Source organism: Centruroides vittatus, unplaced genomic scaffold, assembly GCF_030686945.1.
Source record: "Centruroides vittatus isolate TY-2023 unplaced genomic scaffold, ASM3068694v2 contig_904, whole genome shotgun sequence".
In the NCBI taxonomy this organism is placed as follows: Eukaryota; Metazoa; Arthropoda; class Arachnida; order Scorpiones; family Buthidae; genus Centruroides; species Centruroides vittatus.
The window spans coordinates 475,183-494,781 of NW_027122594.1; the positions used below are offsets into that span (position 1 = coordinate 475,183).

General features: G+C 28.8%; 1 protein-coding gene across 1 annotated transcript in view; it reads right to left on the minus strand.

Moving 5' to 3' along the window:
- Nucleotides 1-5,508: 5,508 nt before the first annotated feature.
- Nucleotides 5,509-19,599, minus strand: part of LOC136984128 (dynein light chain roadblock-type 2-like) — a 221,667-nt gene continuing 207,576 nt past the window's right edge. The window contains exon 5 of the transcript XR_010882151.1: nt 5,509-5,523. The gene's annotated coding sequence lies outside the window, so the exon portion shown is untranslated. The remainder of the gene's footprint in view (nt 5,524-19,599) is intronic.

A 19,599-nucleotide genomic window follows, 5' to 3' on the forward strand; every position in this document is an offset into this window, starting at 1 on the left:
AACCTTCACATGGTCACTCACTAAGCAGGGGTCACCTTTAAATGGTCACTCGTTAAGCAGGGGTCACCTTTAAATGGTCACTCACAAAGCAGAGGTCAACCTTCAAATGGTCACTCACTAAACAAGGGTCAACCTTTAAACGGTCACTCACTTGAGAGATAATTCACTATTCAAAGGTTATTCTTAATCGTTAATTTTTAAAAATTACATACTGTATTATTTAATCTTTGAAAACTAGTGTAATATTGACCTTTAACCATTTGAACTATTTCTTAAAATGAATGTAGCAAAAATTAAATTTAGAAAAATTTAAAAGAAATTGCCAAGCTGGACGAGATCTTTGATTATTCATGACTCGAAGAATATAGAAAATAACGGGTTATGATAAAGCATATATTTAGAGAAGCGATTTTTGTCTTGTTGACTTATACTACTAAAGGGTATAAGATAGCATTGGGAAAACAAATGTACAAATGCTCTACTCATCACTCATACGGATAACAATCGCAGTTTCGACTCACAACTGTAATTGCAGAAGAGAAAAGCTCTAACCTTTCCCTATCATCACCTCGCCAACACCAGGTGTGTGTACGTTGTATGTGTGAATGGCGGCATTGTCATTGTTCCACCGATGTTATTACTACGTCACAGATCACGTGAGAGCGTACAGATGGCATTTCCGATAAGATCACTCTCTCCTCCTCTTCATCTTCAATCCGGATTTATTCGGTTATAGGGCTATTAATTATACTAAAATCTATATCACTTCTTTGCCTTTATAGCGCTAATAATTTTTTTGATCATTTTTCTTTGTGTTTTGTACTTTCTTTAGAAAATTAAAAATATAAATAAAAGACGTACGATAGTTTAATTATATAAAGATAAAGCTTACAGAGGTAAGGATTTATATGAAGCATCATCCATCCTCTGTAAGGATGCTTTATATATTTGATACGATCCCAAGATTTTGTTATTTTACAGCTTTTTTGCACTCAAAATATAATTTTTAGGTACTTTTTCACCTCTAATTCTTTATTATTGAAGAGTTATTAACAGTTTTTTTTAATTAAATTACATTTCTTTAACACTAAGGAAACATTCTAAATATCAAACTTGACTCTAGATTACTCTTATTTTTAAAATTTAGACATAATGTAAAGGCTTTCAAACAGTTTTAAATGCAAATTTGTCTTCTGTTCTTCTTCTAAAACTATTTTTAATTAATTGTATTTTATATAAATTAAATAAAAATTTAAAAAAAAAACTGAGAAGTAGACGGTTAGCCATATTGTTTTTCCAAAGAATCCAGCTATTTTAATCGCTTCTTTTTAATTTATTTACGTAAAACTATGTAATAATTTATGTTAAAAAGTTAGAAAATCATATAAAGTTATCATATTATAGTTTAAAGATTAAATTCTGAAGATATTTTATTTAATAATTCGCTCGAATACAGCTGGTGACATCTTAAAAGATCGCGAGCTACCGGTTGAAAACTAAAACTGCATATACCTTAAATTATTATAGCTTAAATTAAATTCAAAAATTATAATATAAAGTAGAGTTATATTAGACATTATAAACTTTATTCTAAGTACTTAATATACATCTTTTTATGCTTTTATGTGTAAGATTTTTGTGGTAGAGTGTAACGGACAGAATCAAGAGCTTAAGTTGAAAGAACTACAATCAATAAGCTATAGCTCACGATTCCATTATATTAAATCGCGGAACCACAAAACTGGATCTATAATTCATAATGGCAGTGATTTATTTCTAGAGTTTATCAACTTTCTAAAGATTCTAGTCTACTATTAGGTGTTATAATAGCGAAAGGGACCATATATAATGTAGTCTATTAATCTATCGTTACGAGTCTACTTTCGAGGAGATTCTTGTTGTCTAGAGAGTAAGAAAAATAAAAAAAAAATTAATATATATATTTAACCGGAGATTGAACTTTATTACAAGAAGCTTTTTTATAGATCTTAATACCTTTTTTTATTTTTTTCTTATCTTAGTTTGTGATTTAAAAGTCTTTAGGCAAAGATATGTTTAGATAAGTTTAGAAATTATTCGTAGGGGGTAAAGAACAAACAAGTTCAATGGGAGAAAGTAGAATTATATATATCGAATGCTTAATGGATAGATTAAGAGATTTGAAAGGCCTCTTAACGAAGAAAACATTGAAGAACATAAATACCGATGATGTAGATAAAAGTAAATATGCATACATCTTGTATAATATCAGATAAACACTCCCCATCAGATTTTGTAATTCAATGAGTGATAACTGACAGAAATACATACGATTGTACACCAACCCTTTACCGTAACACCCCGTTATTATATGCAATTACGATTTGAATCGAAAGATATTGCATTCAAGCATAACAACCGAGTATCAATCCCTTAATTTACTAACACTAACCTACTATGAGCATCACGTAGGTTTCTCGACAAAAACCAACACCAAGCACGTGAGAAAACTTACGTCCCGTCACGAAAGTCACGCTCGTGATAACAAGTCGGACATAGCACGCGCCACGGATGGTGCAAGCACACATTTTTTTTTTTCCTTCTTCTTCTTCTTTTTTTTTTTAACTGATGGAACCAGTATCAATCGTCTAAATCTTTAAAAGCGATAGGAAGATGTAGTGTAATTGTCGAAACTGGATGGTGACCAGAGAGCTATTATTTGCCTTTCTGTACCTATGCGAGGTCAAAGTTCAGACGGTCAGGACCGACATTAGCCAGTTACCATACTAGGATATTTTGATTAGAGTTATTACAGATGGAAATTTTTGTAAAGAATAGGGAGAAAAATAATGGATAGCGAACCTGTTTGTATTGGCGTGAAGGGGGATCGTTGCGGGGTTTGTAGGACCTGCAATTTTGGTAGTAGACCTATCACATGTTGATACTAAGATTGGGGATTTTCGGTGGCGTTAAGGATCCGGGTTACCTAGGTTCTTTGTCAGATGAGATTCAATTTTGGCTCCATATAACTCCACCCATTCTAAGGAGTATTTATTGTTTTCAACTACAATCCCTAGAAAAATTAATTTTTTTTTCCTGTTATTTTTTATTAAGCATCTTTAACAAAATGTCATAATCTTGTTAAGACGATAAAAATCTAAAACGGTAGTAATTTGTCATCTTTTTTTTTTTTATATTATATTCTCCACATCAAGAGTAATTTCGAAACAAATTTCACTATCGATTATTCTTACAAATGTTTTTAACCTATGAAAATTATTAAAATATATATATATATATATATTATTTTTTATATAAAGCGGAAATTTTAATTGGAATTTTTTAATTATTCTATTAAAAAAATCAAAGAAGCCATTTTTAGAGGGAGGAGGATGCTTTAAATAGAGTATTAGAAGATGCAATGCGTTAAAAGTATACCTTCCTCTATCGAATTATTCGAACAAATTGGTTTAATTCGCTGGAAAAATACAAAAATTGCATAAAATATTGCAATTGTATTTTCCTTTAAAAAAAACGCAATTTTAATCAAATCTTCGCCTAAAAAATCATTCATTTTCTGTTGTTTTTTGGTTGTAGATCGCATAATTATGCGATAATTCATTCAACGACAGAAACGTCTAAGAAAACATTCAATTTATTTGAAGATAAGTGTTTTTTTTTCCTCTTCAAAAAACCAACATAAATAATGAAAATTGGAAGTATACAAAATTCCAGCGGATTGAACACAGTTCACAACAATCCATCATCTAACAACCTGTTATCACCATTACTGATGCTTGTTACTTTAGTAACAAGAGTAAATGCCACGAGGAAATGACGTGAGGTCTAGCGATGCCTCGAGCGATGAATGAACTACAGAACACAAAAGGTGAAAATGAAATTCTCTTCTCATTTGAATAAGTATTCTTCGTAAGAATGCATTAAAAAAAAAAAAAAAAAAAAAAAAATACCGAAGATTTATCAGTTCTTAAATTTATTTTAAAAAATTTTATATAAATATTTAAGGCTAAATTTTGCTTTATTCGACTCTTTTTTAACTTAATCTTTTAATTTTTTTTAATTCTTTACGCTATCGGGAAACACCGAAACTTAGCGAAAATACGATTAACATCGCTACTCGGAGATCGGGATCTACCTGTTGAAATGAAGCGTAAGAAATCTTGCCGGCAAAACCTATCAAAATACAAAAATTGCGTTAAAATTTTTCGATATGTTTTAAAATTAATATTACATTTTTTAAATTCTAGTAAAAAGAAATGAATTCAATTGAAAATTTATGCAAAAATTCTCTATTGTTTAAAATTATACATTTCAACCTAACATAACGCAGTTTGGAGTAGAATATGCAATTATAATGTGTTTCTGGGATGCAGAAGCTATACTCTGTCTCACCCATTCATCAACATCACCGAAAACGAGCTATTTTAACTATCATCACGGTCGAGTCGAGGGAAAAAAAAAAGATGAAGAAGAAGGAAGAAGAAAAAAAAAACATCCACATTCTCGAGTCACGTCTAATTGGGGTAGAGGTTTGAAAATTGTAAGCATCATCCATTGGTAGACAGACAGACCGAAGAAGTTGAAAAATTGCCAATTAATTTTGATAATCGATCTAAGATTAATTTACAATTCATATAAAGTAAAAAAAGGTGTTGGAATTTTTGATAGTCACGCCGCATATTCATCATTTCAATTATTATTAATATCAAATTAAAATCGAATGATTGAATTAATTTGATCCTAGCATTGCGTGTTAATCTAATAAAAATTGCTTTCGTGAATATGAATGAATGAATTAATGAATATATTTTATTCCTTAATAACGACTGTACTTGATAGTGTTTGGCAGTTTAACATGTAGAAGATAATTCGGTCCTTCTAACAGATATTAACTGAATTCGATGTAGACCGATTGCGATGTTGCCTGTGAAAATAATTTAAGAAAATAATTCATCTTCACTCCAATAACCGTGTTACTAAGATATTATACTCATTATTTTAACCATTTTTATCTCGGGAATGAGTCTTTACCACGTCTTTCGGCGATCGCGAACTACTCGTTGAGAACGCTAGCGTACTTCTTTAGTAAAAAAAATACTTCAAATATATAGAAACTTCTTTAAAATTTTTACAGTTTTTATAATTATTTTCGTGCCTTACAACTTTAAATAAAACGAGAGATAATAAATTATAAAATAACACAGAAATTTTCTTCTATTTTCTACTAAACTTTTCAACGTAAGAAAATGAGTTTTTGGTTTAATTATGCGGTTATAATGTAAATAATATAATTCAAATATGTTTATTTTAGTACTAAATATTATCTATAATTTATTACTTAATAAAAATTACTATTGTAAGTGCCAAAATAAATATAGTAGCCTACTACTACTCGCCAAACAGTATTACTTTTCAGTGATTAATTCCATTTTATGATACCAATCAATACGTAAAGAATATTACTTGATAAAATAATGAGGAAATATTTCGAATAATCATTGAATAATTGTTAACTTGAATATTCTATTAACCGACTCTGAATTATGAAATTCATTATAATAAATTCTACACGAGTATCGATTCGTATCTTTTCCAATTATTCTTTACCAAGCTCATTCGTCAAAACCCCAACAAAATAATGAATAAATTATCTTTATTTGGGGGGATTTTAAACAATGTAAATAGGCCTACCTTACCTAAGGTTTACACGAGTTTGTATATAAGTTTTGCGCTTCGTCTGTCTGTAACGTTTTTCATAAACTAAAAGCGGTCGAATTTTGAGAAGAGCGTGCAGAAATTTTTTTAAAACACACCAAATAAGAGACTGTTTTTCATACAAATCATTCTAGGAAAGCTCCTTTCTAGAACAGAAAAAAAACACCCTAATACCTAACAGTACGCGCGTGTACGTATGTGTGTACGCCAGTGACGTTTGGGTGATGTCATTGGTGTGAGTATCACGTGATGCAAAGTATAATAATTTCGGTCAAAGTAGGGGCGGCGGTCGATGTAGGATGGACAAGAATTTTCGACTTGAGGCTATTTGTACAACTGTTGGTGTACAATCCTCCCGAGTTTCTCTCAGCAACCGGGCTCATTCATCATAACCTTCGTTGGCTCTAAGGTAAATATTATGTTTGCGTGTCTCCAAAACAGCAACTTCCTATTTCTCTTGTGTGGTCACGAGTGGCGAAAGTCAATGACAGGAAAGATTTCTTTGCCACTTTATACACGATTTCTAATAAATCTAAAGCTTCCTATAATTACAACCAGAACTACTCATATTCAAGTCGGAATATTTTCTTTTTTTTGAATTGCTTATTCCTTTCTAAGAACAGACGTTCGTATTGTCAATATTTCCAATCTACTTACAAGAATATTAAAGTATCGTACGGCATAAAATTTATAACTTAACATCGCAACTTTGATTATGATTGATTAAGCTAGAGTTTAATTGATGCATTGGTATGAATTTTAGGGGTTTTTTTAATGTAACAACAGTCTCTCTCTCTATATATATTTCGTTTGGCTTGTATAAAAATCTTTTTTATTTTTAGATTTACGCGTGAAGATTGAGAAAGCGTGACGGGCCGTACAGTACAGTACGTAAATAAGTAGGGAATGAAGCGTGTTTACGCTGATAAATTCTAATTTTAATGCTTTGAGAAGGTTGTTTATACGTAATACCTTTAAATTTAATACGTAAGCCTTTAAATTTGTATAAAAATCCGGGTTTTTGGAAAAGTATATTAAGAAGTAATGGGAAAAAAAATTAAACTTTTCACATAATTAATTTAAATTATTCCAAAAATTATAAAACAATTAGGCGCGGCATAATTTAATAAATAAGAAATAATAATAATTCATAAAGGATAGTAATTATTTATTACGAGAAAAAACCTTTTTTTTTTTCTTTAAGGGCATTCACCTCATAAAGACAAGAGTTTCTTGTTTTGTTTTGTTTTTTTTCTTGTTAAATATTATTTTCTGTAAACATCGACCCTATTAACGTTCCATGCCAGAAGTTAATTTGTAGGCATTTAAAAAAAAAATTGGTATAAAATTTTCTAGATGAAATATTACTAGCCCGAAACACAGAATATAAAAAAAAAATGGCCGGAGAAAGAAACAGCAAATCACAGAACCGATTATGCCTATTGAGGCCTAACTCTTAAACTTAATTAAGCTTAGTTCTATGCCTAATTAGATCTATAATTTACAAGACGATCAGACGAGCGTAGGCAGGTAATGATCGATCCAATGGTCGTGTTGTCCCCGTTGTTGCAAGGGGGTGTATATATTTTCCCAAGTAGGGCCCCTCCCCGAATATCGTGCCCTTGGAAGGCACAACCGTACCGGTGTAATTATTGTTAATTGTATGTTGTCAACGTTAACAAATCGTCTGTGCTGCCGAAAATCAGTTAAATCACACTGACTTTTTTTTTTTGTCTATTTTTCTAAAACTGTGTAGAAACCAGATGTCATGGCTTCGGGCTTGTCACGGAAATGGCAATGAAGTTTAACTTGAAATTGTAATCTTTCTCTCGGATGATTTCTTTGATGACATATAACTCGAGTGTAGCTACTTACCTTTTGAATCATTTTATAAAGTTTTCCCCTCCTCCTCCTCCTCCTCCTCTTCCTCCTCCTCTTTCTCCTCGTTCTCCTCCTGTTCTTCTTCGAAATCAATTTAATAGAATCGTTTACGCTTAAATCAATTTGTCTCGAGAATTTGCAGGGTTTTTTTTTTCTGTTAAACAATTACCTTTTTATATATCTTCCCGTGTGTAAAGTCTCTTAAAATTGCACTTTTGGATCGTTTTGCTGCGTACGGAATCTCTTAAAATTACATTTCTGAGTAGCTTCGTAGCTAAATTTTATCTTCTTTTATTAAAATTATTTTGTAAAATTCCAGAAAAAAAGCGTTTAACCTTTTATAAAACGAACTTTCCTATACGAGAAATGTCGATTATACCAACAGAATATAGCATTTACCATATAAGATAAAAGGTAGGTTACCTGACAGGTAAGCAGGTGGGACAGATGTCACACGGTGAATGGGAAGACACAAACGAATCACGTGACAAACTCTTCATAAACGCATAAAAGTCATCCTCTGTTTCTTAATTGGCCAATACGTCATAATTACGGCAATTAGTCTTTCTTTTCACTCTCCACTCCCTTCCTGAGAATCAGTAATACATCGCACGCCAAAAATCATAAATTTAATTCTAACAATTCAGCTTCGTAGGGCGTTGTCTAGCAATATACGACTTCTTATAGAATTTTAAAATTAAAAATAAATAAATAAATAAATAATTCTAAGAAGAGACAAACGGACGTACGAGCCATTTTCATCATCGCGCTTGTTTATCTCGTAGTTAAGAGGAGGTGGATAAACTCGCTTCTTATCACTTATCCCAGACGAAGTAACAATTTATCTATTATATAAAAATTTTAATAAAGAATTTAATGATCTAAAAAATAACTTTTTCAATTAAAATATATATATTTATATATTAAAAAAAAACAAATAATTTGCTTGAATATAAATCATTAAATGTCAAGATGGTCATGAAGAAAACGAGTTTGGTCCCTGTGTGCAATTTTATGACTTGTCATTAAATAATTATAGTAGAATAATTTAATGTTTTTGATAATAGATATTTTTATGATCATTTATCATTTATCAGCTACATATTAAGCTATTTACTAAGCCGGTCCGATTCTTATCCTTATGATAAGCTCTTCTTTTCATATTTGATGACATCCAAAATTTCTTTTTTTTTTTTTTTTGTTTTATCTGATAAAAATCTTAATAAGTATACCATTTTGTTAATATTTTTATAATATTTTTTTTTTTTTTTTTACAAAATTTACTTGGAAGTTGGCTTCGTTCTCTTCTCTTCTTCCCCCTTAATTAACTATTGTTTCGAACGTTTTTTTATTTAAATTTTTGTTAATTATTTTTTTTATAAAGTTTAAATAAAATTGATTAATTATCTCGTAAATATTTGTTGTGTTAAAATGAATTTTTTGAGAAATTTTTCGGATATTTCCAATGCGATTACGAGTCGATCTTATCAATTTTGGCGTTTTAATTTTTAAGATATCGTGCTTAGAAATATATATTTGTAAGAAAAAGATAGTAAGTAGCGTGCACAAGGAGATTACTTAGAATAAACTTTCTTTCTCTTTTTGATTTAGAGAAAACTACAGTTTTGCATTTAACTATACTGCGAGAATAAAATGGAGTATATTTTAAATTCGATGGCAAAATACATTAGGATACTCTAATCGCTACATAAATTAAAAATTTCAGCAATTAAACTCAAATATTTTCCGAGAAAACTGAATGAAAATTAAACAAACATATACAGAGAAAGTTACTTTAACTACATTAAATAAAAACAAAATAAATAAATAAATAAAATAAAACATATTTTAATTTGATGGATATAAAAACATAACATGTACATACATATATTATTTTAAGCACGATATATTAAATAAAAATGTAAAAGAACTTAATTTTTTCTGAATAGTCATTCATCAATCCAGCAATTCATATCTATTGGTTAGACTTATGACATAAAATAATAGAATTGTGATTTCTTAGTACCACGCTGATACCTTTAATAACAAGTTTTGTAAATTCTATCCCATTTAAAATATTCATTGACCTCTTCATTGACCTCTTAAGCAATTAAAGATGTCAAACTACATCACTGTAGTCAAAGTCAATAATTATGGTCTTCAGAATGTACAAACCTGTGTTGCATTTGTGATCTATACCTAATATATGTATCGAGTTTAATAACTCGAGAATATTTATTTTAATTAATAATAATAATAAAAAAAACTAAAATTTACTTTTTTTATAAATAAATTGATTGATTATTTAGATTTTTAGTTATGTTATTTTAATTTATTGATAGAAATTGTGTATAAAAAAGGCTTTTTTCTCGTAAGAGTTATTAATACAGGATACGCGATCTACCAGTTGATTAACTTCACTGAGTATAGCAAAAGATACGGGTTCGTTTTCTATACTAAATGGCACTTCTCTGTCTCAGTTTTGATATATTTATAAGCCATGCTCTTGGTGTAACTTGACAAAATTTTAAATGTATCTTTTCCTTTTATACAAAGATAACTTCGCAATTATTTGATACAAAAGAAAAAAATGAGAATTTCAACCCCTTAAAAATCCATAAAGCTCTATATTTAAGTAATTTTTTAAGTACTCCTCATATATGACGTATAGGAATGTGTGTAAAAAAATGAATTCGCATACTTGCTATTAGGTGAGAACAGTTATTTCTCAGAAATTAAGGACAATAAGATGGAAGATGATTTGTAGCAAGTATCAAAGTCGTGGTGAACCTTCGGGGTGTAATTGTCAGCATGCACAAAAATAATCAAACCCTTCAAGATAGGAAGAAAATTACAGGGTCTTCTAGTAAGAAGAGAAAAAATTAATAAGGCAGAGAAAAGGATGCTTAGCACCTTCTTTGTTTCGACTTAACATCAATTCATATAATTTTAAAGTAAGGAGGAGGGGGAAGAGGGTGTTTTTGGAAGCACCCCAAACTACAGAGGATTAAAAATTTTTTTTTAAAAATTTATAAAAATATTCTAGGAGTGATTCAATGAGTCGAAACTGATCCTGGTCTTCTTTTTATATCGAAGGGTATATTATATATATCAACGTGAAAATATATAATTGCAAATTAAATATATGTCTGCAGTTCAGCACGATAGCTTCTGTGCTAAAGTATAAGCTACAATCAAGAAAATCTTTTAAGTACATCTTCAATATTATAATTAGAGCTAATACATTTTTTTATTTTTATATAATTATTGTATTATTTCTTTTAGAAAATAAGAATTTCTTTTTTTTTCTTTTTTTTTGTTTTACTGGTGCTTCAAGTTAAGAGCCATTCTTCTAAGGCATTTTCTGCTGCTGTTCTTATTGTTGTTGAATATTAATTAAGGTTTATGTATAATATTAAAATATATTTTGTTTTCTAAATTTATAAATATTTAAATAGACAAAAAGTTTTGAAGAGATAAGAAAAATAGGTTAATCAAAAAATAAAAAATTCAAGTTATGAATTTTAAATGATGTTCCTTATTAATCAGCAGCTGCTTTATGTATAAAAGTTGTTACAACTTAACGATTATCATCTTTAAATTATCATTAAAGCCTCAACATCTTTATTTTATAATGAATAAACATGTTCTATTTATAATTCTTTCCGCAAAAAACTCTAAAAATTATGTTAAAATCTCCAAAAAATTCATAGTAAAAAGAATTTTTATAGGTCGATTTATGTTAAAAACCATTAATATTTCTTAATTATTACAGTTATTAACCTTTTAATCATTTAAGATAAATTACTATTTAAAAAAATAAATAAATAAATAGTTTATATTTATCAATTTAAAATCAAAAATTGGATTAGTAGGCCTATGTTAATAATGTTGAACCTTTGTACTTTTCTGTTACATTTTGACTTTTGACCTAATATAATAGGCCTATATAAAATTCGATACGAAATTTTACATAATATTAAATATAATAATTATAAATAATATAAAAAAATAATAATAATTAGAATACTTTATTCTTCGTTCTAAACAATGAGGATCCTCCAGATGCTTTGAGAAAACAATCGACAATCGTTGTTTAAAACCGGATTTAATCTAGTAAAATTAATGTTTTTAATCGAAAAAAAAATAAAAATTATTAAATTTAGTATTTAGGATTTAAAATTCATTAAAAAAAAAAAAGTCTCAGTGTTTGTTTACTATTTCCGCTCGGAATGAATCTATTCCATGAAGTAACCATTAATATTGCTGGAAGCAATGGAACTAAATGAAGACATATTATTAGACTGTGTCGCCATGCTAAAGCAATGCATTCCAAGATGGCAATTAGATCTATCAGCTCTGATTGATTGACTTCTAATAACATAGAAACCGCAAATACGTCTGAGGTGTTTGTCCAAGGATGGTAACATTGGTACAATGTACTCTAATGAAATCGCATCTGAAAATTTACAAATTTTTTTATCTTTATTTTTTTATTTTGCTCCGGGATAAATCTCTCGTATACAATCCCCCATCTAGAATTTTAGTTTTAATAGGTTACTGTTATCGAATCGACTAGGATAGGAACTTTCGAGTCACGGATAACAGGTTTGTCTCGAAGAAAAATGGCTACGAGACACGGTTTGATAATAGTAAAATAGGGCTTTTTTTTTCTTTCTTTCTTGTTTAATGATTAATTTATAAATATCGTGTCCGTATCTGGATTTTCGTAGATGGATTTTCGAAAACTTATTTGGCAAACAACAACTACTACTACGAAGCAGTTCGGTGTTTTTAAGAACTGGTTTGAGAACGTTATGAACTTATGAACGTAAAGAACGTTATGAACGATGATTCGACTTGAAAAAATCTCGTATAATCAATTAAAAACGTTAAGTTGATATATGAACCGGAGTTTTAAAAATGTTTACTATTGTTCTATCGTCATTGGTTGTTTTCTAAACGATTATGGTGAGTTTGCGTGTGGTATTCAAGTAAACCTATCATCATTGGAATATTAGAATAACCTAGAATTTTCTCTTAAGTCCAACCTCTTGCAAATTATCACATCGTCTTGGGCCGAAGGAAAAAAAAAGAAATATGTGTGTTTTAAACACTGTAAAGGCTATTTTTAAAAGCGAATTCTGGTCCAATTTTATGAAACAATGCGCTTCTTTTGAGCGAAGATCATAGCCGAAAGAGAATCGAAATTTTTGGCAAAAATTCAGTTGAATTCAAACATTTTTATTATAAAGCCACTTGTAAAAATCTCGTTAAAACGTGTAGCCGAGTGACAATTTATAAAATCGTCAAGAAGACGGTTAATTAAGTATTAATGGCTCTTAGCATAATTAATAAAATCTTAATGATGTTTATTACTATGATTTAAAATTGTGCAGATGATGTTTATATCGTTAACAAAGTATTATCGGCATTTTTATTGCTTAGGCTATGTTGGAAATATATTTTTACCCTATCAAATGACGACAGATACGAACCTAAAATTAAATATTTTAGGAGTTAAAATCGATACGCGTTAGAAAGCTATTTATGATTTTTGCATGGGAGTTTGGGTTCGATTTCTGCCTGCAAATGAGATAACTTTTTACATAATTTCGAAAGTTCGGATAGCAAAAGCTATATTGTCTACTCTGTGTAATCCAATTTGAGAAGAAACTGCTCCAATCTTCCTCTCTTTAGCAATGTAATTTAAGAAGAAACACCTTCAATTTTCTTCGTCTTAGCAATCCAGTTTAAGCAGAAAGATTTCAAGTCTCTAATTTGTAATTTTCCTCCAAGTCAATGAATTTAGACAGGGAGAACTCTAATCGTTTCACTCTTTTACCATTGTAATTAGCCAAAAAAAAAACATCAAATTTCTTCTTCATAATAATCCTATTGTTGAAAAAATCTCCAATTTTCCTTAGAAATAACTGTTTAAACAGCTTAACAATTTTAAGTGATTGAAATAAATTTTTATATTAGAAAGTTCGAGTTTAGCCTAAATCAAGTTACATTCCACATTCTTCTAATAAATTAATAAGCACCATTCTAGTTATTTGAGTATTCGGCATTATTAAAGATTTTCACAGCATGAAATTAAACATTTTAATGGCATCTTATAAAAAATAAATAAATAAATTATAAAAAGACTTGTAAAAAATCGACATCGTCGACACTTAGAAATGACTTTCTCGTGTGTATACCAATGATAATATAAGAGGAAAATTGAGGAGAAAAAATAATTGAATACTCGTAAATAATCATTTGATTTCGTATGGAAGATAGAAGTTTAAAAAAAAGTGCAGGGATTGCTCTTCCAAGCAGTGATGTTCATTGTGTAATAGTCAAAAGATTCGCGTGTTTACCTTCCTCATTCTTGAACACACGCTTCCGGCGTTTGTATCTTTTGCTAAAGGCAAAAACAATGAATGTTAATTTTGCAATTAAAATGCCATTAAGTGACTTAACTTGATGACTGCTGTTTAAACGACACCTCCTGTCCTATTTTCCGTTTACTATCATTAAAACAGCAGTCTGCATACATTGTTTCTTTTTTTTTTTTCTTCTATGCTTTTTATATTTATAATTTATATTTTCCTATATTTCGGCATCCTCGTCGAGGAGTATTATTCCTTCGTTTTATCTTTATTATTTATTTCGCGCTACACTTGAAAAGTACTTTCAAACGTCATTCCCCTTTATCCTTTTTTTTATTTCCGTGTTTATTCGAAAATTATATATATATATATTAATCTATAAAAGGTTAAAGGGTTTTAAAATTCGCTAGAAAAGGGTAAAAAATTTTTTTGAAATTGTTGAAAAAAACAGTGAAATTCTCTAAAATACAGATACTACTTACACAGTAAAAATATTGGAAAATATTGGAGCAAAAAATAATGCAGTAAAAATATTGGAATTTTCTAATGAAAAAATTCTAAAATATGCTTTGAAATCTTGTTTAAAAAATTTGGAAAAATGCTAAAAATAGGTTGAAAGTCTCCTAAGGATGTTGGAAAGATGCTAAAAATAGGTTGAAAGTCTCCAAAGAATGTTGGAAAAATGCTAAAAATAGGTTGAAAGTCTCCTAAGGATGTTGGAAAGATGCTAAAAATAGGTTGAAAGTCTCCTAAGGATGTTGGAAAAATGCTAAAAATAGGTTGAAAGTCTCCTAAGGATGTTGGAAAGATGCTAAAAATAGGTTGAAAGTCTCCAAAGAATGTTGGAAAAATGCTAAAAATAGGTTGAAAGTCTCCAAAGAATGTTGGAAAAATGCTAAAAATAGGTTGAAAGTCTCCTAAGGATGTTGGAAAGATGCTAAAAATAGGTTGAAAGTCTCCTAAGGATGTTGGAAAGATGCTAAAAATAGGTTGAAAGTCTCCAAAGGATGTTGGAAAAATGCTAAAAATAGGTTGAAAGTCTCCTAAGGATGTTGGAAAGATGCTAAAAATAGGTTGAAAGTCTCCTAAGGATGTTGGAAAGATGCTAAAAATAGGTTGAAAGTCTCCTAAGGATGTTGGAAAAATGCTAAAAATAGGTTGAAAGTCTCCTAAGGATGTTGGAAAAATGCTAAAAATAGGTTGAAAGTCTCCTAAGGATGTTGGAAAGATGCTAAAAATAGGTTGAAAGTCTCCTAAGGATGTTGGAAAGATGCTAAAAATAGGTTGAAAGTCTCCTAAGGATGTTGGAAAAATGCTAAAAATAGGTTGAAAGTCTCCTAAGGATGTTGGAAAGATGCTAAAAATAGGTTGAAAGTCTCCTAAGGATGTTGGAAAGATGCTAAAAATAGGTTGAAAGTCTCCAAAGAATGTTGGAAAAATGCTAAAAATAGGTTGAAAGTCTCCTAAGGAATGTTGGAAAAATGCTAAAAATAGGTTGAAAGTCTCCAAAGAATGTTGGAAAAATTTGAAACCGTCTAAAAATCTTACAAAAATGCTAAGAAGAGTTGAAATGTTCTAAAAACTTTTAAAAAGTTTCTAAAATGCAGCAAAAACTTTAATATTTCTTTTAGAAAAAAAAGCTTCTAAAGCTTCCACAAAATTTTCAATATATTTTTATATACTAATTTTGAATTTCTTACGATTAAAATATATGTTTATGCAAATCACATTTATAGGAAATGTTATGATAAATATTTGACACGACATTTAATCATGATATACGATTAATAATAACGTTTAAAAATGCAATCTAATACTTCGGAAAATGAAACCTGTAATTAGATTTTAATTATTATTCAAACAATATTCTTTATTGTGAAGCAGTTTTAATGTTGAAAGTTTCGTGATTTGTACAACTTAAAATGTTCTTATCATCTCGCTTATTCTTCCTAAAAATAAACAAGAAACAATCTAACAAAAATTAGATTATTAAACGTATATTAGGCTATGGACTTATCGAAATATCCCGACAAAAACTCGCTCGTTACACTTCCAAAATTATATTTGGATAGGTGAAACTCGAGCTTCAGACATTAAAAATATCACATAAATCAGGCTAACAGGCTCGTTACACTTCCAAAAGTATCCTGGAATAAATGGAAAACCAAATTCAGGTTAGCATCTTTTAAAAATTACTCCAGATAAACCAAAACTCGAATTAAGTTAACAAAGATTTTAAAGAGGAAAAAAAAGCCCAAGATAAATGCAAATTTCTAAAAAATTTACGAGAAAATATGCAAAATTACGTTAAAAAAAATTCATTAAGCATGATTAAAATTAAACATTTTTTTTTTTTTTCAAGATTTATTGTTAAAATTTCGAATAAATGTAAAAGAATAGCTTATCAAAATCTATAGAGACAGACATTATTTAACATCCCATTGGAAAATCATAGATAAGTTATAAATTAAAATTGCAAATTAAATTACACACAGGCTACAAGGCCAGACATATTTTTTCATTCGGAATTAATAACAGCTTATTAAAGTATATTTTCCTGCCTAGAATAAAAAAAAAAAATGACGGCTTGTAAAGTAGAACAAATCGTGCATCAATGATATTATTAGAAGATAATACGTTCGATTAATCATTTTACATCGGATGAATATCGATATTATTCAACGAATGTTTTTTTTTCTTTTTTTTTAAAGTATAGAAATTATAATATTAATTTATTATTTAAAAAATTAGAGCGTGAGATGCATTTTTTATTCCTTATTTGTTCTATTTTATTTATATTTTCGTTGCTTTTTCCGTTATTTTAAATTTCAAATTACACTTTCGTACTTCATTCACAGATGGCGCTACTTAGATCTCTTTCAAACGGTCGTGTATGTCGGGTCCGATTGCTCGTATATTGAGTTAATGTTTTTATTTTTAATTATTTGTAAGCGAGAAGCTCGGAGGCTCGACCTCTTTACTTTGTAAAGAAATAGATTTTTTAAAAAACAAATAAATACAAAAAAAAACATTTAAATGTGCACCTGTACACATGTATATAGGCTCTAGTACTGTATTGGAAGTGGGAAGAGTCAATAGTTCAACCCGTATTTAGCACCTCGTGGGAGTAAGGAAAGCGTTTAATATGAAAATAACCTGTATTGAACCCCTTTTTAACGTTTTTGAGAATAAACAAATTATTGTGGCCATCTCTAAAAATAACGTGTTTTGATGTGGAAATTATCTATACTTTTATTAACCTCTATTTAACGTCTTTGGGAATAGAAAAATATTTAATATGTGTATACTCTTATAAACCTCTCTGCCTTAACAGCGCTGTTAAATAGCACGATTTAAGAAGAAGAAAAGTGTTATATGCGGGAAATACTTTACGGGAGCCTAATAGAAATATTAAATGCTCAAATTCTCGAAGCGTTAAACGTGGGAAAAGTCTACAAAGAAATCCCTTTTTTTTCAAACATTCAACACGGCAATAATCTTTAATAAGGCCACTTTTGAGAATAAAATTGTTCAATAGTTAAATATTCTAAAGTCGAACTTCCATTTTTACCTTTTTTAAATTGAGAAAATAATGTCAAATGCTAGAATAGAATGCAACTAAGCGTATAAAAAAATAAAAGAAAAAGAAAAAGAAAAACGTTAAATGCGGAAAAACGTTAAGAACAAGATTCATTAGTTTCAATTGAAGATTTTTCATTACTTCGTCAGAGGTTTTTTTCGTTGCATCAGAGGATTTTTCATCTTACAGAGGTTTTTAAATATTTATTTCGTGTTTTAATTGACAAGATAATTTTTATTTTATTATATATATATTTTATTATTATTATTTTCCAAAGATTTTTATTCCACTAGAGGATTTTTCATTTTTTTTAAAGGGGTTTTTTTGTTTTTGTTTTATCAGAGGAATTTCGTTTTATTATAGAATTTTTATTTTACTAAAGCTTTTTACTTTTTCAGAGGTTTTATTCCATCAGAGGTTTTTTATATATATAAATTCTTATTTTTTTTACTTGAGGTTTTCTATTTCAAGAAAATTTAATTTTATTAAAGATTTTTCCTTACCAGAGGTTATTTTAAATTTCTAGTAGACTTATTATTATTTTATTTACAATTTATATTCTATTGGAGGTTTTTAATCAAAAATTTTATATTATATCACAAGATTTTTAAATATTACAGCTTTTTCTTCGATGTTTTTATAGTAGGGGGGATATATTTTTATTACTATTTTATACGAACATAACAAAAGATTTTTATCTTATAAGAAGGAATTTTATTCTATTAGAAACTGTATTAAATCAGAGGATTTTTACAGGGGTTTATTTTATCATACGGAGGAGTTTCATTCATTAAAAAAATTTTTTTTATTATATTATGGGATTTTTATACGGGTTTATATGATATTACAGGATTTTTTTTTTCTATTAGGAATTTTATTTTATCAGAGGATTCTTTTTATTATGTCAGAGGTTTTCTTTCCTTCAAAGAAATCTTTAAAAGTGTAAACGTATTTGATCTATATTCAATCTATACACGTTACATTTAGATCGAATTGATTGATTAAATCTAAAAATTGTATTTTCCGTTTATACTTCGAAAAATAAACGGTTAAAACGTCTTTAAAAAGCAAATAAATTAGATTTATTTAAAAGAAAATCGGGCGGTGGTGCATAATAGAGGTATTGAATAAAGATCAGCAGCAATTATTCAGTGGAAAAAAAAACCAAGGTGCTAAATTAGTAGCTATTAAAGGTTTTATCTCGAGAAAGGCCAAATTAGTTCTTATTTTAGACATGTTATTATTTAAACCTCTTAAGCCATTATTAAGGTTTAATTAGACAGATAATGTAAAGGTCAAACCGAGTAAGGGTACTCGGAATATTGGGCAGAAGAGGCGCCAATCGATTGGATAGAACCAACAATTAGACCAAACACGATACCGAGTCTCGTCCTCACTTCCATTTCCGGTCGAGACGGAGCAAACCGGAAGTTAAGCATCAGTCCCGCTTGCTTCGTGTTCTATTCGAACTTGATCACCTCGACAAGAGGATGATTCCATTCCCGTATTCAATTAAAACCGGAGAGTTGAGTACACATTGACTGTACTTCTCCGTCTGTTGAGTGAAATCTGAGTACACGAAATATTATTTCTTAAAGATAAAAGTTACAGCATCTTCTCTTTTATCATTCTCTGTCACGATATACACAAATTTTATAGATTTATAAGCTTTAACTCCAGCAAAAAAAAAAAAAAAAAAAATCGCTTTTTATCTATAATTAAAACCCATTTAATTACACAAATAAGGTCTTTATTAATTATTTTTCATTTATTTTTATGTTTTTAAAATCGATTTATATAATTTCAAGTATATTTTTTGTGCTAAAGAATTACACAAATATAAAATATAGCAAAGTCAACGTTATTAAATTATTATATAATAATGTGTACTGTGTTGAAATATGCATATATATAATTATATATTTAATATTTTTTTTCAAATTAAGATATTATATTATAACGTTATACTCATTAAAGAAAAATTATTTATAATTTTATTGGCTTTTTTTGGTATTTTTTAGCCTCCAAATGACTTAAAAACTA